Here is a 20,713-nt window from a genome sequence, read left to right as displayed (position 1 = left end):
TCGGAGCTAGGAACAGTGTGTTCGGGTAGTTGCCAGTGAGGTAGTCATTTGGTGGGGTATCTGAGCTTGGGATTTTATTGGCAAGGTTTTGTCCTATAGTGGAGAAGAAATCATTGAGTCTGTTTGGTGTTTCTGTTGGTGGGAGTTGGGGTTCATCTGATTTTGCTAATTTCATTTTGCTATTTCGTGAAATTACTCTGCAGATCATAAAGGACCAAACAAGTGTTATTGTACCAGAGTCTGAAATAAAAGAAGCCAGGTTACTAGGATCCCATGGTAGAAAAAGTGTTATGCTTAGATTCCACTCACATGACAGGAAAAAAGACTTAATTATTGCATCTATTAAAGTAAAGAAAGAGGTATACATAAACGAGTGTCTTACCAAAAAACGTCAGAACCTCCTGTATAGAGTCAGAAAACTTAAGCGGGAGAATAATGACACAATACACCAATGCTTCACACGAGATGGGAAAATTCTTGTTAGGAAAACAAATGTAGGTCAACTGTACACAATAACAAACGAGAATGATCTATCACGATTTCTCAGGGATACTAATCTTACAGAGAATAACTAAACAATGTCCAACCTAAAAGCCTACGTAGTGTAGTGTAAGTTTTGCTCCATTATTGTTCAAATTTCATTGTACAATCTCTTAGTAATTAAATAATCAACTACCTCATTTTGTGATTTTACTAGTAAGCATAAGTCACCTTATGTAATTTTCTTATTTACTATTGTTTGCTTAAACATTAGCTGAATTGATACTTTCTCTGTCCATATTACTACCTCATATTTTTTTTTAAATACTATCAATTGATATTACTTACTAAAATTAATAATTATCATTTTTACTATACGTACAGTGGACCCCCGCATAACGATCACCTCCGAATGTGACCAATTATGTAAGTGTATTTATGTAAGTGCGTTTGTACGTGTATGTTTGGGGGTCTGAAATGGACTAATCTACTTCACAATATTCCTTATGGGAACAAATTCGGTCAGTACTGGCACCTGAACATACTTCTGGAGTGAAAAAATATCGTTAACCGGGGGTCCACTGTAATTTCAATTTACTCTTAACATTTTTGATATTTAATAACCATTACTTGTCTAATTACCTTTACCTGTTTTAATACCACATTTACTATCTTAGAGTACTCTTAATTACCTTGTACTGCCATATATTTATTTATTTATTTATTTAAAAATTTGAGCACACATACAGAGGTACAACAAATACTGGTAAGAGCAGTATGCCAAAGCCACTTATACTATGCATAGCATTACGGGCTGGCTTAAAATTAACTTAAGATTAACTAAGCAATGATGAAATCAGTGATAAAACATTAATGTAAACAGGTTACTATAAAGCACAAGTGAGTATTACAAAGACAGGTCATATGGTTGTATGCATTGTTGTACATTCAGTAGAATGGAGTATTCTGTTAGGTAGTGTATTTAAAAAATAATAAAGTTAGATTGGGTTTTAGGTTTAACATTTATGTGATATAATTGTGAGAAACATTTAAGATATACAATTTATAAGGTTCAGTTATTCAGTATTTATTTGGTTTTGGGTGAGTAAGTGATCTTTGAGAAGAGACTAGTATAACTACCAGTGCAATATTGAATGAAATAAACATTACTTTTTCACTTTTTTGTAATCATTATTACTTACTAAAATTTTATTAAACACCATATTTACTACCAGTCAATTTTACTTTTGTACATTAAACATTATTTTATACTTCCCATAACATTTTGTTGCCAAATTTTCAAGTTTGTATATTCAACTCCAACCTTTATATTATCCTTTGTACCTGTGTACCTGTCCACCATCTTACTATCATATTATAACCAAGACATTACCCTGGTTATTTTTTACTATTATTCTTTTGGTACTTTAATTGTGAATTATATTTTGTCAATTTAAATCTAGTTATACTCCTGATCTTGTCAACAACCTATACCAGACTCTAGTGCAATTGCAAGTACCATTTCAATTTGTATTTTTATATTATAAGTTTATATTATAATTCCTACTCTAAGATTGTTTTCATATCTTAGTGACTGTATTGTGTGTGCAATTAGTGTATATTTCAATTATATTATTGTTCAAGGTCCTTAACTATCTTTTGCTAACTAGTACCAACTACCTCATATTTTTTTTTCTATTTTTTTATTATTTTGCTACCTTAACTTGTATATTTTATCTTGTCAATTTAAATATAGTTATACTCTAATTCTTGTAAACAACTTATATAACACCTTAGTGCAATTACAATTGAGATTCTTGTGCCTTTTTTATATTATTAGATTAAACTCAGTTGTACTATAGTCAATACCAAATTCATTATATTAGACCATATTGCAATTACTAGTGAGAGACTGGTGCTATTTTTAATTTGTATTGTTATATTATTAGATTAAATCTAGTTGTACTATAGCTCATTCTAGCTCAAAACATAGACTCCACAAAAGTCATTATATTAGACCTTAGTGCAATTATTTGATTACCACTTTATTGTTCACCACAACTTATATTAGTCCCTTTTATATTATAATTTTATATTATAATTCTAACTTTAAAGAATTACCTTTAAAGTACTACCTACTATCATATTCCCAAGCTCCATTATTTGATCATCACTTTATTTGTTCACCACAAATTATTTTAGTCCCTTTTATATTGTCTCCTTTATTTTAGCTTTAAAAAACTACCTTAGCTCATTATTTTTACATTTGTTAAATAATTCAGGTGCTATTTTTTTAGCTTTAGAATATTTACTTTGTTTTATACTTAATTCTAACTATAGATTCACTACAAATCTTATGATTACAAGCATTGATCCTGATACCAACCTCTTATTTAATGACTTAAATGATTCAAACAGTTACTGTAATTACTACACAGCAGAACAATCAAAAGCACTTCTCAGAGCCAACAACAACATAACTATCTTTAACTACAATATCAGATCTTTAAGCAAGCATTACGATGACCTCCTAGCATTACTAAATTCCTTGCATGCCAATATGTCCATCATTACACTAACTGAAACCTGGCTAAAGCCTGATACTACAGATGTCTATGCCATTCCTGGTTACACAGCCATACACAACTGTAGGCCAGACCAACAAGGGGGTGGCACAGCTATATACTACTCAGACCAACTAGAATGTATCACTAATACTTGCACAAGGGATGAACATGGGGAATATATAATAGCTAAATTCAAATCCAAATACCTACAAAAACCTCTCACAGTGATAAACATCTACAGAGTTCCACAATCAAACATTAGCCAATTTAGTCAAAACCTAGGAAGTATGATAACTGATGCACGCATGAACAAAGATCACTTACTACTCTCAGGTGACTTCAATATAAATCTCCTGCAAGACCAGGACCCACACATTACTGAATTCACAAACACAATGAGTAACTGCATGTTGCTACCAACAGTAACAAAACCTACAAGAGTTACGGAGACTAGTGTTTCCCTACTTGACCACATCTGGACCAACACCATATCCCCTTTAAAATCAGGCATAATTACAGATAATACCACAGACCACTATCCTACTTTCCTCATAACAACTCTTGGTAAAATACCCCAAGACACTACTAAAGTCACCTTCAGACTTCACAATGAGGCAGCCATTAATAACTTCACAACAGCAGTAACAAACATTGACTGGCACACTGAGCTAGAAATCTATACAGATATTGACGAATGTTTTAATAATTTTCTAAAAAAGACCCAATACCTCTATAACAAGCACTGCCCTAAAAAACTAAACAGATGACAGCTAAGAGACTGAACAGTCCCTGGCTAACACCCAGCATTCTCAAATCCATAAATACAAAACACCGATATGAAAAACAGTACAGAATGGGTCACATAACCAGAGACCAAACAAAACGTTACTCGTCAATCCTAACCAGCCTGATAAGAAGGGCAAAAAAACTGTATTATGAGAACAGATTATCCAACTTACGAGGTGATATAAAAAAGACCTGGAAGACCCTATCAGAAATTCTGGGAACAAAAGAGATATCACGAAATAGTGAAATAAAATTAGCAAAATCAGATGAACCCCAACTCCCACCAACAGAAACAGCAAACAGACTCAATGATTTCTTCTCCACTATAGGACAAAACCTTGCCAATAAAATCCCAAGCTCAGATATCCCACCAAATGACTACCTCACTGGCAACTACCCGAACACACTGTTCCTAGCTCCGACTAACCCATATGAAGTCTCCCTTATTATCAGCGCACTAAAAAACAAGGCAGGAGATTTAAATACCTTACCACCCTTTATATACAAAAAAGTGTCACAAGTACTATCACCAATCATTGCAACACTCTTTAACAAATCCATTGAATCCTCCACCTTCCCTACAGCTCTCAAAATAGCAAGGGTCACCCCGATCCATAAATGAGGAGACCAAACAGAGTTGAATAACTATAGGCCAATATCCAATTTACACCCTCTCTCAAAAATCTTCGAAAAATTAATTCATAAACGAATCTACTCCTACCTCATCTCCCAAAACATTCTCAACCCCTGCCAATTTGGATTCAGGCCTAATAAAAATACTAATGATGCTATTATACACATGCTAGAACATATATACACTGCAATAGAGAAAAAAGAAGTCCCACTGGGGATCTTCATTGACTTACATAAAGCTTTTGATACAGTTGACCATGACTTGCTCCACGTAAAATTGTCACACTATGGTATTAGAGGGCACTCCCTCAACTACCTCAAGTCATAACTCAGCAACAGAAGCCAATATGTGTATGCAAATGGGGCAAGCTTTTCCGCTCAACCAATTACAGTTGGTGTCCCACAGGGAAGTGTCCTTGGCCCTCTTCTCTTTCTCCTATACATAAATGACCTACCAAATGCTTCGCAATTACTCAAACCCACACTTTTTGCAGATGACACTACATACGTCTTCTCTCACCTGAGCCCAGTCACGCTAGCCAATACTGTAAACACCGAATTACAGAAAATATCTACCTGAATGAGGACTAACAAACTTACACTAAACATTGACAAAACCTACTTCATTCAGTTTGGTAACAGAGCTACAGATGTCCCTCTTAACATAACGATAAACAGATCACCTATCACAAAGCTAACAGAGGGAAAATTCTTAGGAATCCACCTTGATAATAGACTCAAATTTCATACACATATACAACAAATTTCTAAGAAAATTTCCAAGACTGTAGGCATACTATCGAAGATACGGTACTATGTTCCACAGTCAGCCCTCCTGGCCCTTTATCACTCTCTTATTTACCCCTATCTCACCTATGGAATTTGTGCATGGGGCTCAACAACAATTAACCATCTCAGACCACTAATTACCCAACAAAAGGCTGCAGTTAGAATGATAACAAATTCTCACTACAGGCAGCACACTCCACCAATATTCAAAACACTCAACCTACTCACCATACAAAACATCCATACTTATTACTGCACCTATTACATACATAGAACACTTAACTCCGATATTAACCCTCCCCTCAAACATCCCCTTGCCAACCTCAACAGAACACATGACCATAACGCAAGGCACAGATCACTCTTTGATGTTCCTCGTGTCCATCTCACGCTATGCAAAAACTCAATGCACATAAAAGGCCCTAAAATCTGGAATTCATTACCTGTAAATATAAAAGAAACACTACCTGTTTATAAATTCAAGTCTCTTCTCAAAGATCACTTACTCACTCAAAACCAAATAAATACTGAATAACTGAACCTTATAAATTGTACATCCTATATGTTACTCACAATTATATCACACAAATGTTAAACCTAGGACCCAATCTAACTTTGTTATTTTTTTAAATACACTACCTAACAGAATACTCCATTCAACTGAATGTACAGCAATGCATGCAACCATATGACCTGTCTTTGTAATACTCATTTGTGCTTTATAGTTATCTGTTTACAATAATGTTTTATCACTGATTTCATCATTGCTTAGTTAATCTTAAGTTAATTTTAAGCCAGCCCATAATGCTATGCATATAAGTGGCTTTGGCATGCTGCTCTTACCTGTATTTTTTTGTACCTCTGTATGTATACTAAAATTACTAAATAAATAAATAAATAAATATCTTTTTTGTTCCCAGAATTTCTGATAGGGTCTTCCAGGTCTTTTTTATATCACCTCGTAAGTTGGATAATCTGTTCTCATAATACAGTTTTTTTGCCCTTCTTATCAGGCTGGTTAGGATTGACGAGTAACGTTTTGTTTGGTCTCTGGTTATGTGACCCATTCTGTACTGTTTTTCATATCGGTGTTTTGTATTTATGGATTTGAGAATGCTGGGTGTTAGCCAGGGACTGTTCAGTCTCTTAGCTGTCATCTGTTTAGTTTTTTTAGGGCAGTGCTTGTTATAGAGGTATTGGGTCTTTTTTAGAAAATTATTAAAACATTCGTCAATATCTGTATAGATTTCTAGCTCAGTGTGCCAGTCATTGTTTGTTACTGCTGTTGTGAAGTTATTAATGGCTGCCTCATTGTGAAGTCTGAAGGTGACTTTAGTAGTGTCTTGGGGTATTTTACCAAGAGTTGTTATGAGGAAAGTAGGATAGTGGTCTGTGGTATTATCTGTAATTATGCCTGATTTTAAAGGGGATATGGTGTTGGTCCAGATGTGGTCAAGTAGGGAAACACTAGTCTCCGTAACTCTTGTAGGTTTTGTTACTGTTGGTAGCAACATGCAGTTACTCATTGTGTTTGTGAATTCAGTAATGTGTGGTTCCTGGTCTTGCAGGAGATTTATATTGAAGTCACCTGAGAGTAGTAAGTGATCTTTGTTCATGCGTGCATCAGTTATCATACTTCCTAGGTTTTGACTAAATTGGCTAATGTTTGATTGTGGAACTCTGTAGATGTTTATCACTGTGAGAGGTTTTTGTAGGTATTTGGATTTGAATTTAGCTATTATATATTCCCCATGTTCATCCCTTGTGCAAGTATTAGTGATACATTCTAGTTGGTCTGAGTAGTATATAGCTGTGCCACCCCCTTGCATACATATCACATTTGCCATAAAATATGTCCCAGTTATCAATGAATGGGCTTGCAAATTCCTTGCAGTCATGTCATATTAACACTTCCCTTTTAAGAGGAAAGTGATGTTGACCCAGAGTTTAGTGGCCTTGAGATGTATGTGGCCACAAGTGGTTGAAGAAATATAAAAAACCTCGATAATAACCCATGTGCAATATTTGTGCCACGTCTTCACTTTTGATACCACTGGTAGTGTCATCTTGCTAGAATGTCCTACAATCCATGCCCTAAGTACAGAGAAACGATTCTGGAATGTGTAATACGTATTCAGCAGGCTGGGTGGCTGGCTGGCTGATTGACTTGACTGTTTCTCCATCTGTATCTGTCTCTGCCTATCTCTGTCTCTATCTCACAGGTACACGTAAGTACAGTTATCATACATAGTGTAAATTACCTAGGATAACCCAAAAAATGCAGACAAAGTGCTATACTGTGCTTGTAGATATAAGGCATAATAAGCATGCCTGGCAAGTAATATGCATTTTCACTTGTTCAGGAATCAGATTTGATGACTCTTTATCATGTGTAATACCTGTTGGTTCATGAGCGGCTCTCAGAGATGGATAGGAAGACAGACAGACACAGGCAGACAGAAAGACAGATAAGTAGACAGAGTTAGACAGACATACAGACAGATAAGCAGATATGTTTGTGTGTAACATTGAAAACAAATAAAGCCAAGGTTGAATGGAGCAGTGCTTGATTATCAAGTGTCATTCCACTGCTGCACTGTCAGCAGTGGAGTGACACTCATCTTACACTGTGCTTCAAGGTGTTCAAGGTGTTTCATATATACTCCAGCATGTCTAAAACATTGCTGGGACCTATAAATAGTTTGTATATCCAGTCGACCCTCAACTGACGGCGGCATTAAGTAATGGCAATTTCGTCGAATGGCGCTTTTTGCCGTAGAAAAAAATGCCTTAACCAAAGGCGAAAAATTTAACCAACGACGTTTGTCCGGAACGTGTTGATGTGCCCGGAGCGCGGCCTAAGCGGGTCCAGCCACTCCAAGAGTGGCTGGTTTCCACGTGTGCCTCCCATATATTCTGGATTATTCCACTATTTCTAGTGCTTGTAACAGCTAAATAAACCACCTTGGGTCCTAGGAAAGCTTCTAGTGCCAAGCCTGTGTTAAAAAGGGTGAGAATTACGATGGAAATAAAGAAGGAGATCATTGAAAAATACGAGAATGGAGTGCGTATGGCTGAGTTGGAAAGGCAATACAACAAATCACATTCAACCATCAGTACTATCTTGGCGAACAGACAGGCAATCAAGGAAGCTGTTGTTGCGAAAGGTTCAAGTATATTTTCAAAACGGAGACCACAAATAGTTGAAGAGGTAGAGACTGTTATTGGTATGGATAAACAAAAAACAATTATCAGGTGATAGTGTTTCTCAGTCTATAATTTGTGAAAAGGCAAGGAAGTTGCATGATGATCTCATTAAGAAAACTCCTCAATATAGTGCTGCTGCTGATGAATTTTAGGCCAGCAAAGGCTGGTTTGAGAGATTTAAGATTCATAGTGGCATACACAGTGTGGTAAGGCATGGTGAGGCAGCCAGTTCAGACAAAAATGCGGCTGAAAAATATGTGAAGGACTTTAAGGAATACATAGAGACTGAAAACCTAAAACCTGAACAAGTGTTTAATTGTGATGAAACAGGCCTGTTTTGGAAGAAAATGCCAAACAGGACCTACATTACTCAGGAGGAGACAACAACTGACTTACTTCACGAATTCTGATACCTTCAGCTCTTTCTACTTCAATCTCTTTCTACCCCCTACCCCCGTACTATCCCCTGCCCCGCTGTTTTCTGTAACCTACTGATCATCCCTCCTCCCTTCTGCCATCCAATACCCTCGCTTCCTTCCCTACCCTGCAGCGCTGTATAGCCCTTGTGGCTTAGCGCTTCTTTTTTTTTATTATAATAATAATACTCAGGAGGAAAAGGCACTCCCAGGACATAAGCCTATGAAAGACAGGCTGACATTAATGTTGTGTAGTAATGCTAGTGGTGATTGCAAAGTGAAGCCTTTATTGGTGTATCACTCTAAAACTCCCAGAGTGTTCAGGAAAAACAATATCGTCAAGGGTAATTTGTGTGTGCTGTGGAGATCAAACAGTAAGGCATGGGTCACTAGGTTATTTTTCTTGGACTGGTTTTATGGTGTGTTTGGCCCCACTGTGACAAAATACCTCCAGGAAAAGAAATTGCCACTCAAGTGCCTCCTGGTAATGGACAATGCTCCTGCTCATCCTCACGACTTGCAAGAGGAAATTGCAGGGGAGTTTGGTTTCATTAAGGTGAAGTTTTTGCCTCCTAATATAACTCCTGTCTTCCAGCCCATGGACCAGCAGGTCATTTCAAACTTCAAAAAACTCGACACAAAAGCAGTGTTTCAAAAGTGCTTTGAAGTGACCTCAGACACTCAATTGACCCTAAGAGAGTTTTGGAAAGATCACTTCAGTATCCTCAGTTGTGTAAACCTTATAGGTAAGGCTTGAGAGGGAGTGACTAAGAGGACCTTGAACTCTGCTTGGAGGAAACTGTGGCCAGAATGTGTAGAACAGAGGGATGTTGAAGGGTTTGGGGCTAACCCTCAGGAGGGTATGCCAGTAGTGGAAGCTATTGTGTCATTGGGGAAGTCCTTGGGGTTGGAGGTTTGACGAGGCTGTGGAAGAGTTGGTGCAGAACGACGAGGAAGAACTAACCACTGCAGACCTGCAAGAGCTTCAGGAGCAACAGCAACAGATCACATCTCAAGAATGTTCTTCAGAGCAGGATGAAGAGAGACGGAGGAAGATGACTTCTTCAAGGATTAGGGAAATGTGTTCAATGTTTACAAAGGTGCAAGCATTTATTGGAGAATTTTATCCTGTCACCGAAGTTGCAAGCTGCATTGGCAACGTGTACAATGACACTCTTGTGTCCCATTTTAGGGAAATCCTAAGGGCACGTGAGAGACAGAGCTCTCTGGATAGCTATTTTGTGCGACAGGGGTCCAGTGACTCTCAAGCTGGCCTTAGTGGCATTAAAAAACCAAGGAGGGAGGTAACACCACCAAAGGACTTGGTACCTGAAGTCCTTTTGGTGGGGGATTCTCCTTCCGAACAATAGACAATTCTGAATTTCCCCTGCTGCTGGCACATCACTCATCAACAACTCCACAATAAGGGTAAGTGGCATTTAATTATTGTTTATTTTGCATGTCTCATTCCTTTCCATATAAGGAAATGTATATTTCATTTAAAAAAAAATTTTTCTTTCTGACTTTGGGGTGTCAGAAATGGATTAATTCTATTTCCATTATTTCTTATAGGGAAAATTAACTCGACCAACGGCAATTTCGACCAACGGCAAGCCCTCTGGAACGGATTAATGCCATTGGTTGAGGGTCCACTGTATTTGTAGACAATAGTACAGTGTATGTGACCAAGACAGGTAAAACTGTTCACCTGTCAGTGCATTTGTGACTATTTGAATACTATTTCAGTACCTAATACATGTATTAGTGTCAGAACAAAGATTGGCTATAAAATCACAAAAACTACTACAAATTGTAATTATCAGAACATAAAAATTCATATAGACTAAAATAAGAATGAGAAGAAAAGGTATATCGGCAACACTTCTGCAAGCGGCAGGACTCCGTGTTGCCATCAGGTGAGCATGCAGCACTAACTTCACGGCCTTATACTATCTCAGCAAGTACTGACCCTAATTTTTTTTTTTTTGGTCTTATTACACCCAGAAAATTTCCCTCTATAATTTAAAAAAAAATAAAAATATACAGAGCGCTGGCAGTGAAAACGTTGATCTACGTTTGGACAGTTTAAGGGTTAAGGGGTTATGTCCAAGCCACATTGTTTAAATTCTTGTATTATAGTATGCAGGATGAAGACATCACTGTAGCTAGAATTGAGAAAGTAGTGTTTGTGTATTGACATTGGTGTTGTCAGTATCACAGAAGAGAAAGATTGTCAGTTTGTTTAGCATCCTTCAGTGACAATATGCATTCATCTGTCTTGGGGGCATGATGCATTCATCTGTCTTGGGGGCATGGAAGGACATGTTTTAACCAACATGCCTAATGAGTGCTTTTTTAATGCCATGTTGAAGGGAAAATAATTTTGTCAGATAGTATTTGAAATATGCCTAATGAGTGCTTTTTTAATGCCATGTTGAAGGGAAAATAATTTTGTCAGATAGTATTTGAAATACTGTATGTAAGGGAATTATTATTATAATAAAGGGGAGGCACTAAACTCGTAAGATTATACAGCACCTGTGGGGGGGATGTGGAAGGTATTCAGGCTCAATTCAGGGAACCGGAGCACAGATCCAATTCCATAGATCAAGAGCCCCTTACCAGCATCAAGGAACCTTCTTTGAGGGGTATGCAAAGGAAGAGGTTTCCTGAAAGTGTGTTTCTTATGACAGGAATGAGGAGTATCAGTAGCAGCTTCAGGATCAAGTAAAGGTTGAGGTCTGTCCTATGACACGTGAATGATCCAAAAATCACCACACCATCATGCCAGTAACCAGGAACATGGCCAAAGCATCACGAAGGTCAGTTACTAAAAAGGTCAGCTAGAACACCAGCACTGGCAACAAAATGTTGCCAAAAAGCATTACCAGGTTTGAAGGAAAGTCCATAGGCATGCTTGGATTGAATGATGGTGCTGCAGGGGTAAGGAGCCTGGGAGGCAGGGTGTGAATATCATGATTTATTTTTCTTTTTGTTATAAAAAAATTATGAAAGCAGGAGAGCGAAAATTATAATAATCAGAGAAAGCGCTAAACTAACGAAGGTCATACAGCGCTGCGGAGCAGTATGTAGTGTGGAGGTTATAATCAGCTAGGTGGAGAGGGGATCAAAGGTGAGGGAAGAAAAGGGATGAAAGGGATGCTAAGCACTATATATCAAAGTTTGTATAATAAGGCAGTTGCTGACAAAGAGTCAAAAAGTGCTTGGGAGTCAAAGGTGGGGGTTGTCCACAAGAAGAGAAGTTAAAGTAAGAGTGGTAGGGCGGTGGCGTCGTTGGAGGTAAATCCTGCAAGCTCGCTGGTAAATCGGGCAATCGACAAGGAAGTGAAGAACCGAAAGAGGGACCTGACAAGCCTCAGAGAGAGGAACAGGGTGTCTATTCATGAGATACTCATGGGTAAGGCATGTATGACCAATGCGGAGTCAGGAGAGCGCAGTCTCCCGAGAACGGCAAAGGTAGTAGGAAGATGGCCACAAACCTAAAAGCGGTTTAATAGAGCGCAATTTGTTATGGTGTATGCCCAACCACCGTTGTTGCCAACGGCAGCGGAGACAGGCAGAGATGACTGGAAAATAGTTCCTGTATGGAATACCCCTATAAGAAACAGGGAGATCATGCACCGCTGACCGTGCAGCAGGATCTGCCTGCTCATTGCCCTGCACACCAACGTGACCAAGGAACCAGCAGAAAACAACATCTTTATTCTTGCTAGCCACGTGTCGCAACCATTGTTGAATACGGAGGACTAATGGATGAGGGGAGTCAAAGTGTTGTTTAATGGCTTGTAAAGCACTGAGGGAATCCGAAATGATCACGAACATCGAAGGGGACATATATGTAATACGAAGAAGCGCTATGAGGATGGCATACAACTCTGCAGTAAAAACACTAACCGAGTCCAACAAGTGGCCTCAGACAACGTCATCAGAGAAAACTGCCACGAACCCAGCTCCATCAGCAGATTTAGAACCATCTGTATACACAGCAATGGCATGAGCATGTGACGAAGTGCTCGAGAAAAAGAGAGTGAGTAGCAGGCTTAGGTAAGAAAGCTTTGGCACACAGCAGTGGGGGGGGGTGACATGAACTGTCAGAACTTCTCAAGGGGAAAGGGAAAAGGCAAACGCTAAATGAATGTACAAGGGAGGCAACTGAAGAGAAGATCGCAGCGAGTGAATGCGAAGAGAAAACACTCGGAGGAGGCAGGGGTGTCAAACAGTGGTGTGAAACAAACAGGGGTGTCAAACAAACAGTGGGTTAGTCTGAGACTAACCTATATGTGGAAGGAGCACAAAGATCATGAGCGTGGACAAAATAACGAAGACAGTGAGCATCACGATGATCAGCCAGAGAAGGAACATTCGCTTCTGCATAGAGGCTTTCAACAGGGGATGAACGAAGGGCACCAATGCACAGGCGGAGACCTTGGTGATGAATGGGATCTAACTTAGAGTTGCAAGAGAGGCCTCAGAATAGATTTGGTCACCATAATCTAGCTTGGACAAGACTAAGGTGGAATGCAAACAGAGGAGAGTGCGATGATCTGCTCCCCATGAATGATGTGCGAGAACCTTGAGGAGATTTAGCCTACCATGGCAAGTTGTCTTTAACCTGTAAACGGTCCAAACATATATATACGTTCTTACCACTAGTGCCCCAAACGTAAATATATGTTTTATTTTTCCTGCCTCCAAATTTGGCACGATTGGCCTGAGATGCCTGGTCAGCATAGAATGGGTCTTAACACTGGGTGTGCACCATATTAAAAAAATCTGGGACCACTTAGTACCTTGTGGGAGCACCAGTTATATTGAGCACCAGCTGGAGCAAACAGTGGGGAAAACACCAAGGATTCACTGATGTAATATAATATTAACACTCCCCTTTTAAGAGGAAAGTGATGTTAACCCTAAGTTTAGGGTCTGTCTATCTGTCTCTGTCTATTTCTGTCTGTCTATCTCTGTCTATCTGTCTCACAGGTACACACAAATACAATTATACATAGTGTAAATTACCTAGGATAACCTAAAAATTCCAAAGTGCTATAACTGTGCTTGTAGATATAATGCATAAAAATACCTGTTGGTTCACAGTGGCTTGCTCTGAAACAGAGAGACAAGCAGAGAGATGGAAAGAGACAAGCAGACAGAGAAATAAGACAGAGAGACAGATAATCAGAGATACTAGCTCATCAAATGTCATCCCTATCTCCGCACCCTCGCTGGCGCCCATCAAATGTCATAGCTTATCTCCTCTTATCTCTGCACCCTCGCTGGAGCTCATCAAATGTCATCTCATATCTGATCTTATCACTGCCCTCCCTGATGCTTGTCAGTGAACACTTGTCTTACACATTGCTTGAAGGGAATTTCTTCCTTCTTCCTCCTCCTCTGCCTCCTTCTTCTATACTCCCGTGTATCCAAAACATTGCTGGGACCTATAAATACTTTGTATATATTCCTAGACAATAGTAAATGACCAAGGCAGGTGTAAATGTCCACCTGTCAATGTGTTTGTGACAATTTGAGTACAATTTCAGTACCTAATATTAGTGTCAGAACAAAGATTGGTTATGAAATGACAAGAACTACAATAAATTGTAATGATCAGAACAAAAAAATTATATAAAATAATATAAAAATGAGAAAAAGTGGTATATCGGCAACACTTCTGCAAGCGTGCGGCAGGACTTGATGTTACTGTCAGGTGAGCATTAAGTGCCAACTTTGCAGCTTCAGATCTCAGTAAGTACTGACCCTAATTTTTTTAATTTTAATCCTATAACACTTAGAAAAATTTTCTCTATTTCAATAAAAAAAAAAAACTATTTTTTTATTTTTCAAAATATTCGGGGCACTGGGTGAGAGAACGTATATATATGTTTTGGACCATTTAGGGGTTAAAGGTGGGGTTTGGGATATTGACAGTTTGCAGGGATTTTTAAACTGTCGTATCTGAGTGCCTCTGCAAAGACAGCGATTATGTATGAGTGAGGTGAAAGTGTTGAATGATTATGAAAGTATATATTTTCTTTCTTTTTTTGGGTCACCCTGCCTCGGTGGGAGACAGCCAACTTGTTGAAAAAAAAAAGTAAGAAAATAGAAGAAAACTCGGAAGGGTGTGTGTATGTATGTATGTATATTCTTGTACATGCATGTGTGGTGTGACCTAAGTGTAAGTAGAAGTAGCAAGATGTACCTGAACTCTTGCATGTTTATGAGACAGAAAAAAATACCAGCAATCTTACCATCATGTAAAACAATTACAGGCTTCTGTTTTGCACTCACTTGGCAGGATGGTAGTACCTCCCTGGGAAGTTGCTGTCTACCATACGGGGACAACAGTAAGCGTGTAAGCAAGGAAGAATTAGAATATTGCGGAGGAATAGATTGTTGCAAGGGTTGTGAAATAGAAGGGGTAGAAGGAGGCGCGTTGGTGTCCATTGGGGGTGTCGTCTCCGCAGTATAGCTGGACATACCGTCTAATGTTTCAGTTAAGGAAGCCGATGATGCCATGACGTCAGAGACAGGAGAGGCATTGCAAGTAAAGGTCAGAGTAACTATGAAGGCAACCAAAGAGGTCTGAGGGGGGCGGGTAGCATGAACCCAGAGAGATGTGTCGGCTGGGGTAGAAGAGTCCTGCAGTGTAACAGGAGAGGAAGGAGGTTGGAGGGTAACTATGGAGGAAAACGGGGGGGGGGACTACATGAGGGGAGGGTGAACCTCCACCTTCTTGTGAGAGCTGGAAGGGGGGTGAGAACTAGGCTCCGAGGTAGAAGATAGATTCTGTACAGGTAATGGACGCGAAGCAAGTGTAGGTCTACGAGGTCTCATAGACTGAAAAGCAAGCAAGCGAGATGAAGAAGTAGAAGTAGGAAGTGGTGTGGAGGTATGAGTGTCAGAGGGTAAAACTGCAAAAGAATTAGAAACTGGGGTGACCCCAGAAGACAGATGCAGATGGATTGGGAGGCAGGAGGACCGTCGAGGTTGGAGGTCTTTGGGCTACTCGACCATACGGGACACGAAGTTTTCCTTGAAGTCGGAGCTGAGAGACAGCCATAGTGTAAGGCCCTCACACTCCTTAAGATAAAGGATCTCTTGTTCATTACAGTAGACCTGGCAACAGTGTGAAAAGGAAGGATGACGTTCTTTGCAATTGAGACAAGAGGGGGAAGACTACAAGACACATTGGAATGATCTGCTGGACTGCAGACCGGGCATTCCATCGCCGATCTGCAGTGTTTAGCGGGGTGCCCAAAATGCCAGCAGTTATGACACTGTTGGGGAATGGGAACTACTTGACGGATCTCTAGGCGATGGCCCGCAATATAGAGAGAGGATGGAAGTTCATGGCAGTCGAAGGTTAAACGAGTGATGTCAGTAGGAAAGCGCCTCTGCCCATGAGCAGGCAGGATGTGTGTATCTACTTTAAGAATAGGGAGGTTCTGAAGGTCTAATTGTTCTAAAATATCATCACCGCAAGACAAAAAGCCACCTTGTACAATGGTATGTGGTAAGACCACAGTACCACTGCAAGAATTAAGAGTAGTGTGCTTACAAACAGTGACTGGTATGTTATCTATGGAAGTGATGCGGGAGAGAGCATGAGCTTGCTGAGTTCTATACTGTTTTAAGACACGAGCACCGCTTTGAACACCGTGGAAGGATATGTTCTAGCCAATTTGCTGTAAAAGAGTTTTACCAATTTCATGATCAGAAAGATAATCAGTTTGAGACATCGTTTGTAATGAAAAGAATTTTGTCCATTGTGTACTCGTTAACCAGTAAGCAAAGGTAGTGTCGCATAGGTCGTTTCTGAGCGATCATTGATGAACTGTTGTCAGTAGATTGTCTTGGACATTTAGAAGTAGTACCGCAAGCAGTCTGACCTGAGGGAGGTGGGCGACCCGAAAACCGTCGCACTGTGCAGTGGACCCCCGCATAACGATATTATTTCAATCCAGAAGTCTGTTTGGGTGCCGTTATAGACCGAATTTGTTCCCATAAGAAATATGTGAATTAGATTAGTCCATTTCAGACCCCTAAAAATACACCTACAAAAGCACTTACAAAAATAAACTTACATAATTGGTCGAGTTGGGAGCTGATCGTTATCCGGGGGTCCACTGTATTTGGGGAAGCCGGATGCATTGTGAAAGGCGTGCTAGTAGTAGTGGCATGAACGGAAACAGGTGATACTGCAGCACCTGAAGCAGGTGATGAAGCATTACCAACAGAAGGTACAGGGGTATGAGAAGAGTTGAGAGAATGGATCGATAACAAAGCTGGGTCAGAACAGGGTGTGGGATCTAAAAGGGGTCTGGGAAGAGGAAGGGTTTCACTGGGCAAAGACTCCACAATAAAGGTGCTTCTTCTGTGATATCTCCTTTCTTGTTATTTTAAGAAAAACGAAAGGAGGAAAGAAAGAGGGACAGTGCAGGGACAGTCGCTAGAAGGCATGGAGGGGCCGAAAGCTCCCCCCACCCTCATCTGAGAAGGAAAGAAAAAAAGAGGTACAGCAGAGGGACAGTCACTAGGAGGCATGGAGGGGCTGAAAGCTCCCCCCTTCATCTGAGAGGGCCTTGAGCCCACCGGTGGTGAAGATGCAGCGTGAAACCCATGCCACACCCTACCCTTCATGCCAGTAAACCAGCACTCCGGGATAGCAGCCTCACCTGTACCGAGCTACCTCGGCGGACAAAAAGGGCAGTTGGAAACCCACCACCTTTGGCCGCCACCTCCCAGAACCGACAGGCAGCTTCTGGAGATACACCTATTACCCGAAGGGCACTCTTCCCACTTCCCACCTCTTCAAGAGGGGCTCCTTGGCGTGGTGAAGAGGCTCTTGGTCTGAGGAATTAGACCTGTTGGTCTCCTTCCTCAGACCGAACCTAATTACCCCCCAATCCCCCCTTCCCTATCCCATCCTCCCTTTTTCCTTTCCTCCTTCTCCCCCCCATCCCTCCCTTATTCCCTTCCTCTTTTTGGCCTTTGGGATTCTTCCCACAGACCTACTGGTTCCTAGGTAGGGGAAAGGGTACCGGGGTCAATCCCATTCTGTTGAGGTTCTTGGTGGTGGTGTAGTTTGCCGTGGAATCTGGATCGTCTGGGGATATCCCGTTCCCTCTCCAGTCTACCGGGGGGTGGCTTTGGGTGTCTTTCGGGCAACAGGTGTATCTCTGGAGGCCGCCTTTCGGATTCCGGGGGTGGCGGCCAAAGGAGGTATGCTTTGTGGTGGATATCTGGCCACCCTCTCTTTTGTCCACCGAGGTAGCTCGGCAGATGTGAGGTTGCTATTCTGGATTGCTGGTTTACTGGCATGAAGGGTAGGGTATGGCACAGGTTCCATGCCACATCTGCACTACTTGCGGTGTTGAGGTCCTCTTGGGCGTGGAGGGTGATTTCCGTCCCTTTCATTCCTCTTGGGAACTATTCCTCCCCGTTCCCCCTTTTTTCTTTTTATTTTCTTTTCTTCTTTTTTTTTCTTAAAAACAAAAAGAAAGAAGTAACATAACCATGGAAGCCCTAGTCCATGAACCTACTACCCCCGGGCCCCTTACTGATACTGCACCCTGTTCTGACCCTGCCTCGTTTTTTGATCACTCTTTGGACACTCCTGATGCCCCTGTACCTCTTGCTGGTGCTGTTTCATCACCAGCTTCAGGTACTGGGGTCTCGACTGACTCCTTCGATTTGTCTGACCTCCGCCCTCCTTTGACTATGCTTCCGGCCTTTCCCTCTGCGGTTTGGCAATTTTCGAATCGCCAGCCCGTCCCACGTCGGACGAACTCTGGTCCCACTTCTAAACACCAACGACAATCTCCTGATGATGTTACTTCGTTACCTTCCCATTCTACTTGGAAAAGACCGACACGTCATGCACTAGCTCTCCACACTCAGTTTCGGACCACACAATGGACTAAATTCTTTACTTTACGACCGACTTCTTCTATTGCCTATCTTTCCGACCATAGTATTGGCAAAGTGCTCCTACGCCATGTTGGTAGAGATATTTCATTTCATGCTCTCAAGTGGTACGTGCATCGTTACTGTCCAGAATGCTACCCAAGCTCATGATCTTTCTCTCCTTTCACATATCAGTACTATTTCTATCACTATTGAAAAACATCATTCCCTCAATTCTTGTAGTGGTACTGTCATTCTGCCCCATACCATAGTCCAACAGAATTTCCAGACATGTGGCAATGACATTCTTGAACAGCTGAAACTCCAGGATCTCCCAATCTTCAAAGTAGACACTTATGCCCTTCCTGCCCGCGGGCAGAGACGATACCTTTGCAATGTGGCTTGATTAACTTTCGACAGCCGTGAACTCCCGTCATCTGTTTATGTCGCAGGACATCGGTTACAAGTTCGAAAGGTGATCCCTACACCGCAGCAGTGTAGAAATTGCTGGTGATTTGGTCACCCAGCGAAATATTGCAGATCTGTAGCTGAATGCCCAGTCTGTGGTGCCGACGACCATTCTAATAAAGTCTTGCAGTCGACCTCCCTCTTGCCTTAATTGTCACGAGGCTCGCCCTTTGTACTCTCACCGTTGCCAGGTCTACTTAAATGAGCGTGAAATCCATTGCCTCAAAGAAGCAGAAGGTCCCCCTTATGCTATGGCAGTTTCTCATCTCTGCCTCCAAGGGAGACTACCCCGTGTTTCTTATTCTCGTAGTATTTCAAAACGTCCCCCCACTTCTGGGGTCTCATCTTCTGCAGCCTCCTCTGTTGTTACCCCTCCCATAGTCCCTCCTGTATCTAATTCTTTTGTTGTCCTGGGCTCAGACGTCCCTACTTCAACACCTCAGTATGTTCAGACATCTTCGAGCTCTCATTCACAAGCCCCGGTATCGACAAGATCTCGTACGACACCTTCTACCAATCGCCCCTCTACTTCTCAGAAGTCCAAAAAATCCCCTTTGCTCAAATCTTCCTTGCCCCCTCCTTCTGCCCCCACATTTTACCTTTACAGTCTCGATACCTGATTCTTCCCCTCTCACTGCTCTATTACAAATGTGGAGATTCACCCCCCTCCTTGTTCTGTGCCTCCCTCCCCTGTCCCCTCCCAAGTCTCTCCCTCTTCTGTCCCCTCCCACACTTCTTCTCTAGTTCCCAACACGCTTTTGTCCCCCCTACTTTAGTACAGTCTATTACTGTCCCAATCTTTACCTTTACTCACCCTCCTCCTTCTATCTCCAATATTGTCTCCCATACAATGTCTTTGAATTCAGAAGCACTTGACGCTATTTCAGAATATATTGCAGAGACTAAACCTTCAATGAACACTGATCCACCTCCTGTTCCTTCTCTTCCCTCTCCTCCATCTCCACAACTCCATTCTTCGCAATGCTCCGTTCCTTCGCTGCTTGAACGTCTTCCGATGCCACCGCACATTGACTTTACTAACCCTTCTAGTCCGCAGGTGCCCTTCCCTACGGATTCCTGGTATTTTCCTCATTCCCAATCATGGCATATTTACAGTGGAATATCCGCGGCCTCAGGGGTAATTGGGGTGAGCTTCGGATGTTGCTTTCCAGGTTTTCCCGTTGGTGTTTGCTTACAAGAACCAAAATTACACTCGGCTGTTTTCCAACCTATCTCAGGCTATAATTTACTGTATCCTTTGGATCCTTTCTCAGATGGGACCTTTAATGAAAGTGCCCTTCTTCTACGCAGTGATATTCCGTACTGTCCATACCTCGCTGCATTACACTGCAGCCCGTATCCACTTGAATAAGTGGTTTACAATATGTTCTTTATATCTCTCTCTCCTTCTCGGGCATTTTCTATCCCAGATTTTGCCTT

At 41.1% G+C, this 20,713-nt stretch overlaps 1 long non-coding RNA gene across 1 annotated transcript in view; it reads left to right on the top strand.

Moving 5' to 3' along the window:
- Window positions 1-11,984, top strand: part of LOC138854045 (uncharacterized) — a 36,040-nt gene extending 24,056 nt beyond the window's left edge. Inside the window, exon 3 of the long non-coding RNA XR_011393230.1 lies at window positions 11,572-11,984. This is a non-coding gene — a long non-coding RNA (uncharacterized lncRNA). The remainder of the gene's footprint in view (window positions 1-11,571) is intronic.
- Window positions 11,985-20,713: the final 8,729 nt, after the last annotated feature.

This window comes from Cherax quadricarinatus, chromosome 47, assembly GCF_038502225.1.
Source record: "Cherax quadricarinatus isolate ZL_2023a chromosome 47, ASM3850222v1, whole genome shotgun sequence".
Classification (NCBI taxonomy): Eukaryota; Metazoa; Arthropoda; class Malacostraca; order Decapoda; family Parastacidae; genus Cherax; species Cherax quadricarinatus.
The sequence above is the reverse complement of the archived record's forward strand: the minus strand, read 5'-3'. Positions and strand labels throughout refer to the sequence as shown.